Source organism: Schistocerca serialis, chromosome 1, assembly GCF_023864345.2.
Source record: "Schistocerca serialis cubense isolate TAMUIC-IGC-003099 chromosome 1, iqSchSeri2.2, whole genome shotgun sequence".
In the NCBI taxonomy this organism is placed as follows: Eukaryota; Metazoa; Arthropoda; class Insecta; order Orthoptera; family Acrididae; genus Schistocerca; species Schistocerca serialis.
Window position 1 is genome coordinate 345232825 of NC_064638.1, and position 16477 is coordinate 345249301.

Below are 16477 nucleotides of genomic sequence, written 5' to 3' on the forward strand. Positions count from 1 at the left end.
AACAGTAGAATTACCACTGCACTCATAATGTTACAATCCTTGGTTTTTATGTCACCGAACTTTTGACTTTTCTATATGCTGAGTCATTCCTTCCCATAAACATTTTTTCTGACTTTTATGGCATTTTTCATGCAACATTTCGCCTTAGATTCCTTGCACTTCCTGTGTATTTAATTCGTAAGTGACATATTTCTGTATTTCAGAATATTCTTGAACATTTTTGTGCTTCTTTCTTTCACAGATCAAGTGAAGTATATCTTCTGTTATCCTTGATTCTTTCGCAGTTACCTTCTTTGTACCAAAGTTCTCTTTCCAGTTTCTGTGATTACCGTTTTTAAGATGTCTTTCTCTCATTAACAGAACCCTCACTGAGCTTTCCCTCCCAGTATACCTCCTCCTCTTCTGATTCTTGAACAGAATATTCTCTGTTACTTGCTGAAATATACTGCAGAATTCGATTCGTGTTTCACCTCTCTCATTCCTACCACCAAGCCCATTTTCTCACACAAACGCTGCTTGTACTCCTTCCCCTACAACTGCATAGCAGTCTCCCACAGCTATTAGATTTTGGTTCCGCTGATGTAGCAAATGAGCCATTGAATACGGTTATATGCACTATCTCTACCTCCTTTTCCGGCCACTGTGGCCGAGCGGTTCTAGGCGCTTCAGCCCGGAACCGCGCTGCTGCTACGGTCGCAGGTTCGAATCCTGCCTCGCGCATGGATGTGTGATTTCCTTAGGTTAGTTAGGTTTAAGTAGTTCTAAGTCTAGGGGACTGATGACCTCAGATGTTAAGTCCCATAGTTCTTAGAGCCATTTCTTGTACCTTCATTTCTGCTTCCGACAGCATATTGTTGTCGTGGTTGGTTGTCCGTCATATCTGACAAGAACAATCTGATGAGAGCAACCCTATCATTGAAATGTTCACAGTAACTTACTCTATGCCTTACCTTCCCCTTGATAACGAATCGTACTCTCATTATACCTTTTTCTGCTGCTGTTGATATTACATGATACTCGTCTGACCAGAAATTCTTGTCTACTTTCCATTTCACTTCACTGAGCCACACTGTATTTAGTTTGAGCCTCTGCAATTTCTTTTTCTGATTTTCTAGCTTGCCTACACGTTAAAACTTCTTATATGCCACGCTGCGAGTCATAGTACGTTACCTTTTCGTTGGTTGATGAGTCTTTTTTTCTCTCTTGACTGTCCGTTCCTGGAGATCGGATTGGGGGAATGTTACAGAATATTTTGCCAGTGAATAGATCATCATGAAACTCATTCAGTTACAACCCACATGTCCTTTGGATAGACATGATGTGTTTTTAATGCAGTGGTTTCCATTGCCTTCTGCATCCTCAGCCGTTGATTAATGATGGCTCTTTCGCCTTTTATAGGCAATTTGAACCTCTGAGCGCTCCTACGCCCTCTCTGACAAGGCCGGTGGCAGAATCAGGTTGAATTCTTAGGCCTGAAATCTTCCCCAAGCGTAGTTGAAGGTTTGTGTAAAAGATTTAAATAGTGGCAAGACATTTTTTATTTTACACTTTTCGATTTCTAGCTAAATCCTCTTCCATTCTTTTGTATCAAAGGAACTGACAGTTGGGAGTTCACGGGATAGGGTGGGCCGAGGTCGAATCCCGAGGGTGGCCACAATGTGCCCTTCGACTCCACCACGCAGTGTGCCACAAGAAATTGGGAAGCATAGGTATCAAATGAAGTGTAAGGCTTTTTAACATCTGTTTGTTCTTTATTCTAGTATATATTTTTTTTTAAATTATTATTATGAAGACATGACGAGAAAATGTCACTTACGTAGAAAGAACAGGAGTCTGGATGAAAAGAATGGACAAAGAACCGACAAGCGCCGGCGTCCCTGTATAAGAGGTGTCCTGGAGACTGCAGGGAATGGTTTGGATGTACCAAAGCCTGAATCGGGAACACGGAGAGAAAACGAAGAGGTGGGGTCACACTACCAAGCGGCAAGCCTGCGCCTGTCGTTTGTGGGAGCCGGAATGCGATTAATACCGGATGACAAAATACGGGTGCAAAATAAAAAGCAACAAAAAGAAAATCAGCAAAAAAATCCACTTATTTGCGGCGTGCTCATCCATCTGTGGAAGTTAGGGATAGAACAGATCGTAGGCGGCTGAAACTCACACACCGTCGGAGAGGGTAGGTGCCCTCGGCTCCCTTTACTCCCCAACTAAGTGTGCAAATAATTAGGAACCTTCGAAGAGGGTTGACAAATTAAAGTCGGTAACGTGGCGTGTGTTCGAGTACTGCACTGGGCGTTTATAATTAGTTCCACAGGTCGAGGCGGGAAATGCTCCCTCACAGTAAGGTTAACTGACTGCCCACACTTTTAACCACGTAAGGATAAATTAAAAGATGGCGGGGCGGAGAGATCGCTAAGGCACTTCATTATATATATATATATATATATATATATATATATATGTGTGTGTGTGTGTGTGTGTGTGTGTGTGTGTGAAGATGGTATTCTGTACTTTTTGACATGTCCGAATTACATTTCATCTGTGACCGTGCAGCTTGTTAGACTGAAATTACAATGAAATGAATACCCCTAGCTGCATGCAGGCGTTGATATAAGTCAACGAGGACAGTTGAAAATGTGTGTCCCGACCGGGACTAGAACCAGGGATCTTCTGCTTACATCGCAGACGCTCTGTCCATTTGAGCCACCGACGACACAGAGGATACTGCAACTGCAAGGACTTATCTCTGGCACGCCTCCCGTGAGACCCACATTCGCAACTTATTGTCACGCTCTATATTCATAGTGCCCCTGCTCATCATACTCTTCAAAAAATGATTCAAATGGCTCTGAGCACTACGCGACTTAACTTCTGAGGTCATCAGTAGCCTAGAACTTAGAACTAATTAAAACTAACTAACCTAAGGACACCACACACATCCATGCCCGAGGCAGGATTCGAATCTGCGACAGTAGCGGTCGCTCAGCTCCCGACTGCAGCGCTTAGAACCGCACGGCCACTCCGGCCGGCTCATAGTCATCACTCCGAAAGAACATACATATATGGCTCACCGGCCATTTGACCATCTTCATCTGTACCGATGCACAAACAGTGCCCGAACTCTTACGGGAATCGGCAGTAAAGCCGGGAGTGCTGAGTATGATGGGCAGGGGCACTATGAATATAGTGCGGGACAATAAGTTGCGAATGTGGGTATCACTTGAGACATGCCAGAGGTAAGTCCCTGCAGTCGCACTATCCTCTCTGTCCTCGGTGGCCCATATAAGTAGAGAATCTGCCATGTAAGCAGGAGATCCCGTGTTCGAGTCCCGGGTGGGGCACACATCTTCAACTGTCCCCCTTGACTTATATTAACGCCTGCATGCAGCTAGGAGTATTCATTTCATTGTAACTTCGTTATCTGTTGGTGGACGACGCTGGAACCATTATGAGTTCATCTACTGTCCCCCAGTTGGCATACGCCATCATAGGATCAAAATCGACGTCGCCTTTCCAGGTGTACAATTTTTTTCCACCAGTGTACTAGCATTGTTAATAATTGATTTTATAAAAAGAGTTCGCGTCTGCACAACCTCCCGGACCAACTACACTAGTTAAATCCAGAGCTGCAAATGAGTGGAGAGATTAGTCACGTAACTAAGAGATTGGTGAATTCTGTGATTGGGTTTCCTTATTATCAGCTACTACCTCTCATGATCCTACTGTTCAATTACTGACAACGAAAGTATCGTCGAAAATTTAGTCTGAGAACCGCCAGTTCCATTTGAAACGGTACTGCTCCAGCATTCTTAGTGACCTCGTCCACGGGAGAGCATTATGTCGCAGGTCATCGTGGGAGAGAGACAGAGGGATAAAGAGGGCGGCGGCGTAATCCGCGCCCCCGTAGCAAGTGATTTACGCGACTGCGGCGTCGTCGGCGGCCGTAAACCCATCGCCGCCGCCGCAGAGCCGCAGCGCCGCCGCTAAATCTCTGGGGGCGCCGCGTGCTTTCGCCTGGCGCCGGCCTCACGGCGGCTCGTTATGGCGGCGGCTAATGTCGGCGCGAATAAAACCGTCGCGGAGCGCCCGGCCTCCTAACGCGTCGGCGGCGGGCGGGCGCATTATCCTGCGGCCGAGGCGGCGCCGCGCGAAAGCCGCTCCGCGAAACCCATAACGCACTTCCTCAACACTCTTCACTTTAAAGGGAACTTTATTACGAGCAGTGAATTATCTTGTTTACTGCATGTCTGCCCATTCCCGACCTCCCTTCAAATTCGCGTAAGGTTTAGGGAATTTGTCATCCTTTACTTGATTATTGCTCTCTGTATCGCACCAACGACTTCTAGTATTAATCTGTTCTATAAAACTTACAGACTATAGATGGAGCCTGCAACTACCATTTCGATACGCATCCGTAATACAAATATTCCGAAATGTCTCACGTGACGTATTTCATTCAGGGACTCTTGCATGATGAGTGCTCCACAGCTTCTATGTACTTGACAAAGGACGCCTTGTTTCACGCCATGAGATACATTTCAATAGTGTTTATTGACCAGACCAGTATTCGGTATTCATTGCATCACAATTGGCATCTCATACAGAGGATGAAAAAGTATGCAAGCAAATGTCAACAACATAAGAACACTTCTTAAAAGACATCATAGTCGCCGTTGCCGTTGCCCTTGCTATTGACACTTCATAAAGTCAATGGCGACTATGATGTCTTTCAAGAAATATTGTATGACTGTGAATCCCAACCATGAGAAGTTGAACATACACTACAGGTCATTAAAATTGCTACACCAACAAGAAATGCAGATGATAAACGGGCATTCATTGGACAAATATACTAGAACTGACATGTGATTACATTTTCACGCAATTTGGGTGAGAAATCAGTACCCAGAACAACCACCTCTGACTGTAATAACAGCTTTGATACGCCTGAGCATTGAGTCAAACAGACCTTGGATGGTGTGTACAGGTACAGCTGCCCATGCAGCTTCAACACGATACCACAGTTCATCAAGAGTAGCGACTGGCGTATTTTGACGAGCCAGTTGCTCGGCCACCATTAACCAGTCGTTTTCAATTGGTGAGAGATCTGGAGAATGTGTTGGCCAGGGCAGCAGTCGAACATTTTCCATATCCAGAAAGACCGGTACAGGACCTCCAACATGCGGTCGTGCATTATCCTGCTGAAATGTAGAGGTTCGCAGGGATCGTATGAAGGGTAGAGCTACGGGTCGTAACACATCTGAAATGTAACGTTCACTGTTCAAAATGCAGCAAATGAGAACAAGAGGTGACCGAGACGTGTAACCAATGGCACCCCATACCCTCACGCCGGGTGATACACCAGTATGGCGATTACGAATACAAGCTTCCAATATGCGTTCACCGCGATGACGCCAAACACGGATGCGACCATCATGATGCTGTAAACAGAACCTGGATTCATCCGAAAAAATGACGTTTTGCCATTTGTGCACTTAGGTTCGTCGCTGAGTACACCGTCGCAGGCGCTCCTGTCTGTGATGCAGCGTCAAAAGTAATCGCAGACATGGTCTCCGAGCTGATAGTCGATGATGCTGCAAACGTCGTCGAACTGTTCGTGCAGATGGTTGTTGTCTTGCAAACGTCCTCATCTGTTCACTCAGGGATCGAGACGTGGCTGCACGATCCCTTACACCCATGCAGATATGATGCCTGTCATCTCGACTGCTAGTGATACGAGGCCGTTGGGATCCAGCACGACGTTCTGTATTAACCTCCTGAACCCACAGATTCCATATTCCGCTAAATCATTGGATCTCGACCAACGCGAGCAGCAATGTCGCGATACGATAAACACCAATCGCGATAGGCTACAATTCGACCTTTATCAACATCAGAAACGTGATGGAACGCATTTCTCCTCCTTACACGTGGCATCACAATAACGTTTCACCAGGCAACGGGGGTCAACTGCTGTTTGTGTATGAGAAATCGGTTAGAAACTTTTCTCATGTCAGCACGTTGTAGGTGTCGCCACCGGCGCCAACCTTGTGTGAATGCACTGAAAATCTAATCATTTGTATATCACAGCATCTTCTTCCTGTTGGTTAAATTTCTCGTCTGTAGCAAGTCGTCTTCGTGGGGTAGCAATTACAGCGGCCAGTAGTGTAAGAATATTTTTTATACACTAAAATGGAAACACACAATTTTTTGCTTACACTGCATCTCTACAGCAATCAAAATGTCTATCAACTTAACGATAATGCCTTCATCTTAAAAGAAGGTTGAGGAAAGACTTTGTTTCTAATGAGGGAAGCTAAACATTTCCAAATCCCATAGATTTCTTTGAAACCAATGACACTACACCTGTTGATTTGGGTCCAACTAATAACTGCGTAACTAAAATAAAAAAAGCTCTACCCGAATGTCAGTTTCTGTGAACTAATAACTAATAACTAAGTTCGGTGTCAAACGATGAACAGCCAATGTCCTGAACTATGAGCCTACCGCAACAATCACGATGATGTTGTTACGATAAGACTCATTGGCAATAGTATTAATTATCCTTGATATTTCATAACGAAAACATCTCTGTTTTGTCACTGATTAGTATTTTACATGTGAGAAAACACTTGAAGCTAAAAATGCATTAAATTTCATAAACCTGGTTAAAGATGCTCACATCCCAAGAAATAGTGGATTCATCTCTGTAGATGTCAGCGACATGCACATATGTAATCTTCTGTCAAAAGAAATTAATGTGGGTTTTGTAAACTGTGGCAAATAGAAATTGGTGAACAAGGCAAACGTCTCAAGTAGTTCCTGTCTTCAAAATATTTTACCTTCAATGACCACATGTACGAACAAAAAAAGAAAATGCCTAGTTGTAGGGAAATTTCTTTCAAGACCTCTCCCAAAGACACTTTAAACCGTGTTCGAATCAGGTTGCTTGAATTCTGCAGTGAGCTGATTAGAAAGTTGTATGCTGTTGCTGGACACACGATACATTTGTTCTCTTCAATAGCACTCATGACAAGGTTAACAGATGTCACTGACGGATTAAGATTAATGTGCCACAAAAGGGCCTCACCTTTAACATAGAGTATGGGAGTATTTTTTCTTTTTTTGTTCTGTGTCAACGTATTCCAAAAACTCACGACATCTCACTGTATCATTCACTATAGGCGATGCTATCCGCGATCCCAAAAGAAGCGTATATCTGTTCAGTAACTCACAATAATGAAATACCCTTTAAGTAAGGCCAGTGTTAATATCGAATTACTTCCACACTGAAATAGACAGCGCCTTACAATGACTTTGAGCCAGCATTAATTACCAATTTACACACCCAGAAACAGATGGAACAAACTAGTAATAGAGATCAGATCAAATTAGAAAGGCATGAACCAAACAACAAAGATAGGTTTTTAGTTGGCCATACTGGAGATAAGATATTTCTTTTGTTTTGGAAAATCCGACTGCTAATTGGCCCCCGGCCAGAAAACACTGTACGATTATGCATTATACGCCGTGTATATAGGAGTTTGGAACATATAAAGTAATATATGGTCACTGTGAAAAGGTTTATATTGGGAAAAACGGGGAGAATTTCAAAACGAGATTAAGTCAACATTTGACGAACCGTCATCCCACCTGACCCATTATTTGAACATTTAAGTAGCGCGCCTGCGCCTGTCATTTGATTCGAGACATTGTCCTTGGAACCGACCATCGTCGCCAGTGAGGAGAGGAGGAAGTTAGCGTTTGTCCGAACCTGCGTAAGCAGCTAGATAGTGAATAGCGTTATACGTATCATGATGATTTTTCTACTAATGCTTTCAATCAATGTGGTTGGAATATTGTGAAGGATCGAAAGAAAGCATTTCTATAGACGCATACGGTATTCGCAAACAAATGGAAATATTGTTGCTCTCAGTGTAAACATGAATTATTATCAAAATATCTGTCATCGTATCACTGAGAGCCGTTTGTAAACAGAACTTTGCTTCTTATTTATAAACGTGTGTACAGACAATACCACGTTAGTAGTTATATGCTTTATTGCAGTACCAGGTCGCACAATATTCTGAACGTACCTCGGCAATACTGAACAATTAAGAATTAGTTCAGCCCAGACATGTTTGATCAACCGTTATGGACTCTACTGTTCAACTTCTCATTTCATTGAACTAATTTGAGAATATACACGAACGTAATTTTGAGTTGTTATAAGTTATTCACAATTCTCCTTGTTAACTACATACTTTTCAAGTATGGTCTGTTGCGGTCTGAACAATGAGTCGTCGTAGCTACATACCGTCGAAATGTAAGTAAATGACGTCAATTGTATTGTGTTCTGGTTGGACACTAGAGAACATTGAAATACACCACGCACATTTTATTTCGTAATGCGCCATGCAAATGTACAGGCAAATCATTCAGATATTGTAATAAACGACAATATGTACAATTTATAGTGACAGGCACTTAAAAATATATTGAAGAAGGAACAAGATATCATCACTATTCTCCACATGATAGAAGAGGCGGATAGTTGAATAGCCATGAAAGAACTGAGATTTGCTCTAGCACCGTTAAAATTCCGGACAACATACTTAATGAAAAGAGAGGTGTACAGTAAGATGTATATGATGAACGTTGGCACTATTTTACCGAGGTAAGTTCAGACTGAAGATTTCTCCAATTTCTAGCTGGCTGTATGTACGAATACTGGGCTGACGGATATATTATTCTGAAAGGCATCTCATAGTGTCAGGCAAATATCCTAAGTCAGTCAGGAATGTTCGAAAGTCATACATGCAGTAATTTGCTGCCTACTACATTTTAAACTCTTGAACAGAGATTCAGTGTATAGTAGATCGTACACGAGCTGATACTGACCTAAATTGTTCATTGCAGTCTACTTTCAACGTGTTTGGAAACGGGATCCTATTTCACCTGTGAAGTTTTATGAATATTTACTATTTACTATTTTATCCATCCTAGGCAACTGTAATTGCATGTAACGAAATAATAAGCAATCAAATGCATAAAAGAAATTTCTATACCGGTTTCTGGCACAGTGCACTTCTTCAGAAAGTTGTATCTGCTGCATTATTTGCAGGTGTCAACAATAAGAGGCATAAAGCAAAATGCCGTGATCATGTGGTTCATAGTGTCTGTACAAAAACAGAACACTACTTTTTCGCAGACACTATGAACTGCAAATGCTCCTGGTTGCTTATTATTTCATTACTTACGAACATTTATTACTTAGGAAAACATGTATCATATTCTGACGAAATCCATTTTCATCAGAAAACAGGAAAATTTAACAAGAAATAACACAAGTAGACGTACCGTACAAAAATATGTATGGCAAGTGACATTTTTTAACTTCTATAAGCATTGTCGCTGCTGGTTGCAATGTATATACGCGAAAACTGGGTAAGAACAAAGAAGGAAAAACAAAGAATCCAGAGTATGGAACTAATATTTCGAAGATATTTAGCAATATACACAACGAATATTCATAGCCAAGACCTAAAGTGAAATACGTAAATAAGATCTGAAGTAGGAGTAATATATCTAAATGAAATAATGCAAGGACACAGAGGAAATGGAAAAGATCACATCATTCGGTTGGAGGACGACGGACTACCGAAAATGGTATGCGAATACGAAACAACAGAACGAAGAAATTTGGGGAGGATAGGATACGATATATGTGGGAAGGGAAGGCTGGCAAAGCTTACAGGTGACAGTGTAGTGGGTGGTGGTTGTGAGATTAGTCATGGAAAATTTCCTGTAGAAGTTGGTGTTAGAGATGCACCTTTTTTTACACTGAAATCATCTGATAAGTGTACCTGCTTAAAGGAAGTCCCTCTAACTAAAGGCTCATCTTCAGACGATGTAATGTTTCCAAGTAGACAAGGAATTAGCATATTTCATCAAAACATAAGAGATAAGTTAGTGAACCGCTTATAGATGTTAACGCTGATATTATCGGTATATCAGAGCACCACTTAAATAATTTGACAATTCAGAGGCTTCCTTTACCATGATACAGATTAGCTGGCTGTTTTTCAAGGAGTTCTTCGCTGAGTGGAGGAGTGGCTATGTACGTGAAACACAGTATTCGATTTGAGTCCATAGACGTACACGGCACTGCACTGAAGTAATATTTGAGCGTTGTGTAGGAGCAGTTGAATTTAATGAAACTAAGCTTCTAATTGTTGTTGTTTAAAAATCCCATAACTCTGACTTCAGAGCACTTGTGTCCAAGCTAAATGGGGTTCTTGATTCACTTTGTAGGAAGTACCAGAAATTAGTTTTATGTGGTGACTTCAATATAAATTTTATATGTGATGGTGCAAGAAAAAGGATGTTGGTAGATCTCATAAAGTCATACGATCTGATGCAGACTGTGTCTTTTCGAGCTAGGATGCAGGGGAACAGTAGCACAGCCATAGAAAATATTTTTATTTATTCTTCATTACTAGATAAGTATTCTGTTAGTAAAAAGGTAAATGGCCTTTCAGACCATAATGCACAAATTTTAGCACTAAAAGGCTTTCGTTCTCAAACAGATGTCATACTTAGTTACAAACTATGTAGGAAAGTTAATCCAACAGCAATAGAAAGTTTCTTAAACCTTGTCAAGGAACGAGAGTGGCAGGGTGTTTATAGTGCCAATAACATAGACGATAAATATAATGCTTTCCTTAACACATTTGTCATGCTCTTTGACAGTTGGTTTCCGTTAGAACGTTCTAAATGGGGTATTAGCAGTAATAGGCAGCCGGGTGGCTGACTAGTGGGATAAGGATATCACGTAGAACGAAGTGGGAATTAATCAAAATGTTAGAAGTAGTCACAATCAAGCTGCATTAGCCCATTAGAAGCTACTTAAAATGTTATTACGAAGGCAAAGGGTATGTGGCATGAAAATAGAATAGCTAATACAAAGGATAAAATTAAAACCATATGGTGAGTTGTGAAGGATGTGTCTGGTCAGCAGCACAAGGTCGACGATATAAAGTCGTTCACAGTAGAAATATCTCTGTTATTGATAAATCAGATATATGTACAGTATTTAACAATCATTTTCTGAGCATTTCTGGCGAATTAAATAAAAATTTAGTTTCTACAGGCAAAGAGATAACTTCCCTAGCAAATGCCTTTCCGAGATTAATGTCTGAGATACTCCTCTGTGATACAGACAAGGGGGAGATAGAGACAGTAATTAAATCACTGAAGACTAAGGACTCTCTTGGTTACGATGGAGTGCCTAGCAGAATATTGAAAAACTGTGCTGCACATGTTAGTCCTGTATTTAGCCATATTTGTAATTTTTCTTTAGGAATGGCCAGTTTCATGAACCATTAAAGTACTCCAGTAAAGTCGCTTTATAAAAAGGGAGAAAAGCATAATGTAGACAATTTTAGACCTATTTCTATGCCATCAGTGTTTGCTAAGTTATTGAAAACACTGTGTACGTGAGAATAATTAATCACTTTACATCGCATAATTTGCTATCATATGTACAGTTCTACCTTGGAAGTCGTTTAACAACTGAAAATGCTATATTATCTTCTCTCTGTGAGGTACTGGGTGGGTTAAAAAAGGTTTCGAGCGCTAGGCATATTTTTTTATTTAACTAAGGCATTTGATTGAGTTGATCACAAAATTTTGCTCCAGAAGTTGGACCATTACAGAATAGCAGGAACAGATCACAACTAGCTTACCTCTTACATTCGCAACTGACAGCAAAGGGTGATTGTTCACAATATTGAGAATGGCTGTGATGTGGGGTCTGAGTGGGGTATGGTCAAGTGGTGGGTGCCCCAGGGATCAGTGTTGGGGCCACTCCTTTTCCTTATTTATATAAATGATATGCCCACTATTACACCAGGTAACACTAAAATACTTCTGTTTGCTGATGACACTAGCTTGGTAGTAAAAGATCTTGTGTGAAACATTGGCTCGGTTGCAAATAGTGCGGTTCATGACATACGTTCATGGCTTCTACAAACTAACGTTAAATCACAGTAAGACACAGTTCTTACAGTTTACAACACACAATTCATCAAAACCTGACATTTTAATTTCACAGAATGGGCATATGATTAGTGAAACTGAACAGTTCAAATTTCTAAGTGTTCAGTTAGATAGTAAGCTGTAATGCAAAGCCCACGTTCAGTATCTTGTTCAGAGACTTAATGCTGCCATTTTTGCTATTCGAATGGTATCTGAAATGTGTCGTCGTTCACCACGAAAATTAGTCTACTTTGTTTATTTTCATTCGCTTATGTCATATGGTATATATTTTTGGGTGCTCTTCCCATTCTAAAAGGATATTTTTGGCTCAGAAACGGGCGGTTTGGGCAATAAGTGGTGTAAGTTCACGAACCTATTTTCGACCCTTGCTCACGAGTCTGGGTATATTGACATTGGTCTCTCAATGTATATATATATATATATATATATATATATATATATATATATATATATATATATATATATTCCTTACCGACATTTCTTGTTAACAATATTAGCTTATTCCCAAGAATAAACATCTTTCACTCAGTTATTACTCGGCAGGAAACAAACATGCATTTGGATCGGATTTCCTTAACTCTTGTACAGAAAGGTGTGCAGTATACTGCTACATCCATTTTCAATAAGCAGTAATCCACGCGCTTTCAAATCTAAACTGAAGAGTTTCCACATGGGTCACTCCTTCTATTATGTCGAGGACTTACTTGAAAAATTAAGCTGATTCTTGTTGTATTGTTGATTGCGTTTACTTAAACTTACGACTAACTTTTTCGAGTTCATAAACAATTACTTTTAACTGTTATTACTTTTATGTTGTAATTTAATGTACTTAAACGTAACATGACCCTGGAGATTTGCTCGTCAATTTGTTCCTATGTAACGTGACGTGTAAATAAATAAATAGATAAATCAAAACAAGGTGGAAGGACTTAGACTAACAGACAGTGTCCAGTCACAGAAGGTTGTAATCGTGAGTAAAGTATTATTGTTACTAGATTGTTGCGAATAAAGTATATTTCACTGTGCCCTCCTCTTACTGATCAGAAATTTTGTCCTGAAATGTTTCCAGTTGAACGTTATACGCATGACAGTAATGATATTTCAAATACTGCATCTTTCATTATGGCAAAAACTGTTCCTGAGACACGTTACTGCTATTTCCTGTTTTATTTAAATTACTGCATAATTCATCGGACTGCAGAAAACGATCGCGAATTAAAAGAAAGTGCAGTACAGAGATAATGACAATGATGTGTTACAGAAGTGGGCGTTCGCCAATGCGAACATTCTCCTATACACGAGGGATAAACGTAGACTGTCATACTGGCGTTGTGACCAGATCGCCCTTCATAAGATATATCCCCTAATAGACAATCAAATTTCAACCTTCACTTCGTGTGATGCATCAAGTTTTGAAGTTTGGGAATCGAAATATCCTATTTTTCACAACTAAACTAACAGTGGAGGAGATATGATTGAATCTCCTTAGATTCTAATTCGAATTGTTAATGATGTACTACCAACATATTTTCCTTGAGTTATCCAGCTCAGTGGCATCACGACGTCAAAGCCCGAAAATCAATCGTTGGCACCATCTTGGTTATGTGCAGTATCTCCGACCATGAAGTGTTAATGTGCGGTGTGTAAAATTGGGTTACAATCTCACTGACTTGTTTATAGTGGACGGATCACTGAGTTGTTTATAGTGGACGGATCACTGACTTGTTTATCGTGGACGGATCGTTGAATGTCAAATAGTGAAATTCCTTACAATTGCTTGTAGCACTGCTTGACGACACTAAAGATAAGGATGAACAAGTGGTATTAGCATAATGGCGTTCCAGTTAATGACACAGACTATCGTGAAAAAATGCTTCTCTATTGCTGGTGTGACAACCGCTGAACTCCATCGTGCTCTTCGTGATGTCATGGATATACTTGTTTTAGGGAAGAACGCACTTGAGTTTTGAAAGGATGTAACAACCAACCTGGACGATGTGATACTACAAATTAGAGAAACCTATGGAAACAATGCGCCTCAATTGTTATTCCCTGCAAAACTGCAGTGAGTATAATATCCAGTAATCTATGTTTTCAACAAGTCGTTACAACAACAAAATTACGGCTGCGTAAAGACTGATACTGGTAGATGTGCAATAACGGGGTGTGTTAACAACATATCTTCGCTTGTTACATAATAACGCTTCAGCAAACGCTGGGGTGCAAAGCAGAAGTAAACATCGTTGTATTAAAGCTATAATAAATGCTTTCTAATCATGCGGGATCACTACACAAATTAATTTACATTAGCTAATCATGTAGTATTTTGCTAAATAAACTGATTAATTACGTAATGATTACCATTACGTCGCTGGTCAAGGTTGACGGGTAGTACCGTTCATTGCTCTTCATTCACGAAATGTACGTCTTCTCATCACAAGTCACAGTACGAGCATGAGCTGGGACTACCATCATTTAAACAAGAAAATATTATCTGCAGGATTGTGCATGTCAGTGGCAAGAAGCAGGTTCTTCGCAATCCACATGAGATGATGTAAGCCTCTTAGCAACTGGACACTGATAAGCCTGATCATGGAAACGATCTCGTGAGAGTTCGAGGTGGGTAGTGTATTATCATCGTGTGAACTGGGACTTAGATATATCGGCCATCGTCGCTCAGTAGGGAAAGAGGAACGAACCTACTGTCCAACTGCACACCTTATACACCCTACAGCACATCTAAGGCAACCAGTAATCGCTGGAATCCAGTGCACCACATCAATGAAACCAAACTGTGTCAGTACACTTTGAAGGTTTATGTACGGCACTCAGATCACCTGGCCTAAATATTACTAACCACGTGGGTTTCCCAATCGAGAGAGATGTATGTTCCTTGGACACACTTTCAATGAGACTCCGTTCTTTCTGGATGTCATTTGAGCGGATAAAAATCAGTTCAGTTCCGGAATGCCTTCAGCGTCGCGTCGAGTCCAGGCTTCGACATGTCGACCCTTCGTAACCATGTAAGGGAGTGAGCCTACTACATGTGTTCTAATCTATTCGTCCTATATTCGGGAACGTGAAGCTTGTCGAGGAAGGTTCGTCAGAAGCAGTCGCGACAAGCGGCACAAGTAATTGGATTGGTGAGAGATTAGGATAAGTTTCATAGCGGTTTATAAAATTTCTCTTATCATACAGTTTCAAATTGGTTTAAGTGTACGACCGTCGTCATTAGTCCTGCATTTTGGGAAGTTGCATATTGTTTTGACACTCTTATCATTGTAACCTCGTTTTCGAACGTTTCTTATATTTACTCGGAAGTTAGGAAAATTTACATCCACTTGTTATCTCTCCTACCAGAGGGACTGTGGATTTAAGTGGAGATAGCTCCATAATGCGGTTCGCACTGCAATCTTGCCTCATTGGGCGAGTGGCTACGGAAGAACCGCCACGGGCATCCCTAGAGGGCCGTACTGGGTCTGCAGCGCCGCAGCCCGCTGGCGATGTGCCAGTCGCCATGACGACACCGCTCTCGCTGAAACCCGCTGCATTCTTCTACGGTTCACATCTCGAACAGGGCGCCTACTGCAACTACTGTACAGTAGGCTCATACAGCCGATATAAATGGTAATTGCCCTGTTGAACCGTTAAGTACGCACGAGGGTATACAAGAATATCTAGCTTCCACTACTGTTGGGTTTTGTGCAACCCGCAATACCTTCAAATTGCAGGATTTAGTTTTCGAATTATTCGAGAAAAACGTAGAAATTGACCTTCAAACGTATTTTCCTTGAATTTTTTGTGGCGGCGTTCGTAGCGACAAACAATTCGCTGTAGAAACGGCTTACGAAGTCACCGCCACACTTTTAATAGCGGGCCGACCGGTCCGCTGGAACAGTGAACAGAAAGATGAAAACCCAATCACTGATTAAATAAAATTCGGTACTTATCTTTATTAACGAAGATACAGAAACAGTAGTGAACTCCGTGTCTACAGAAATCTGTCTAGTTCGAGTCGGAGCGGCTAGGTCAGCGTCGGGTGACGACAAACAACAACTCTGCTGCGATGAACACACAACTGACTAGCGAGTACACAATTCGGTGGCGAGTATACAACTGAGCGGCGAATACAGAACTGTCCTAGCACTCGCGACTCCAGCGCTTAAGAAACCAGAAGCCAGCGGTGGCGCGCGCAGACTTGCGGCGATTTCCTGTCTCGCTGGCGCTGCTTATGCGGACGGCGTCCGGACTTTGATGCTGCCAACCTTTTGGCAGCGGGCTCGGGTGGCATTACTGGCTAGGATATAACAGAATTACTCTAAAACCGTGGTCTCCTGAGGAAACTCATCCCAATACAAAATTTAACTAAACCACATTTCCCAGAAAAACGTCATGTTGATTTTTTTCTGTTAGACTA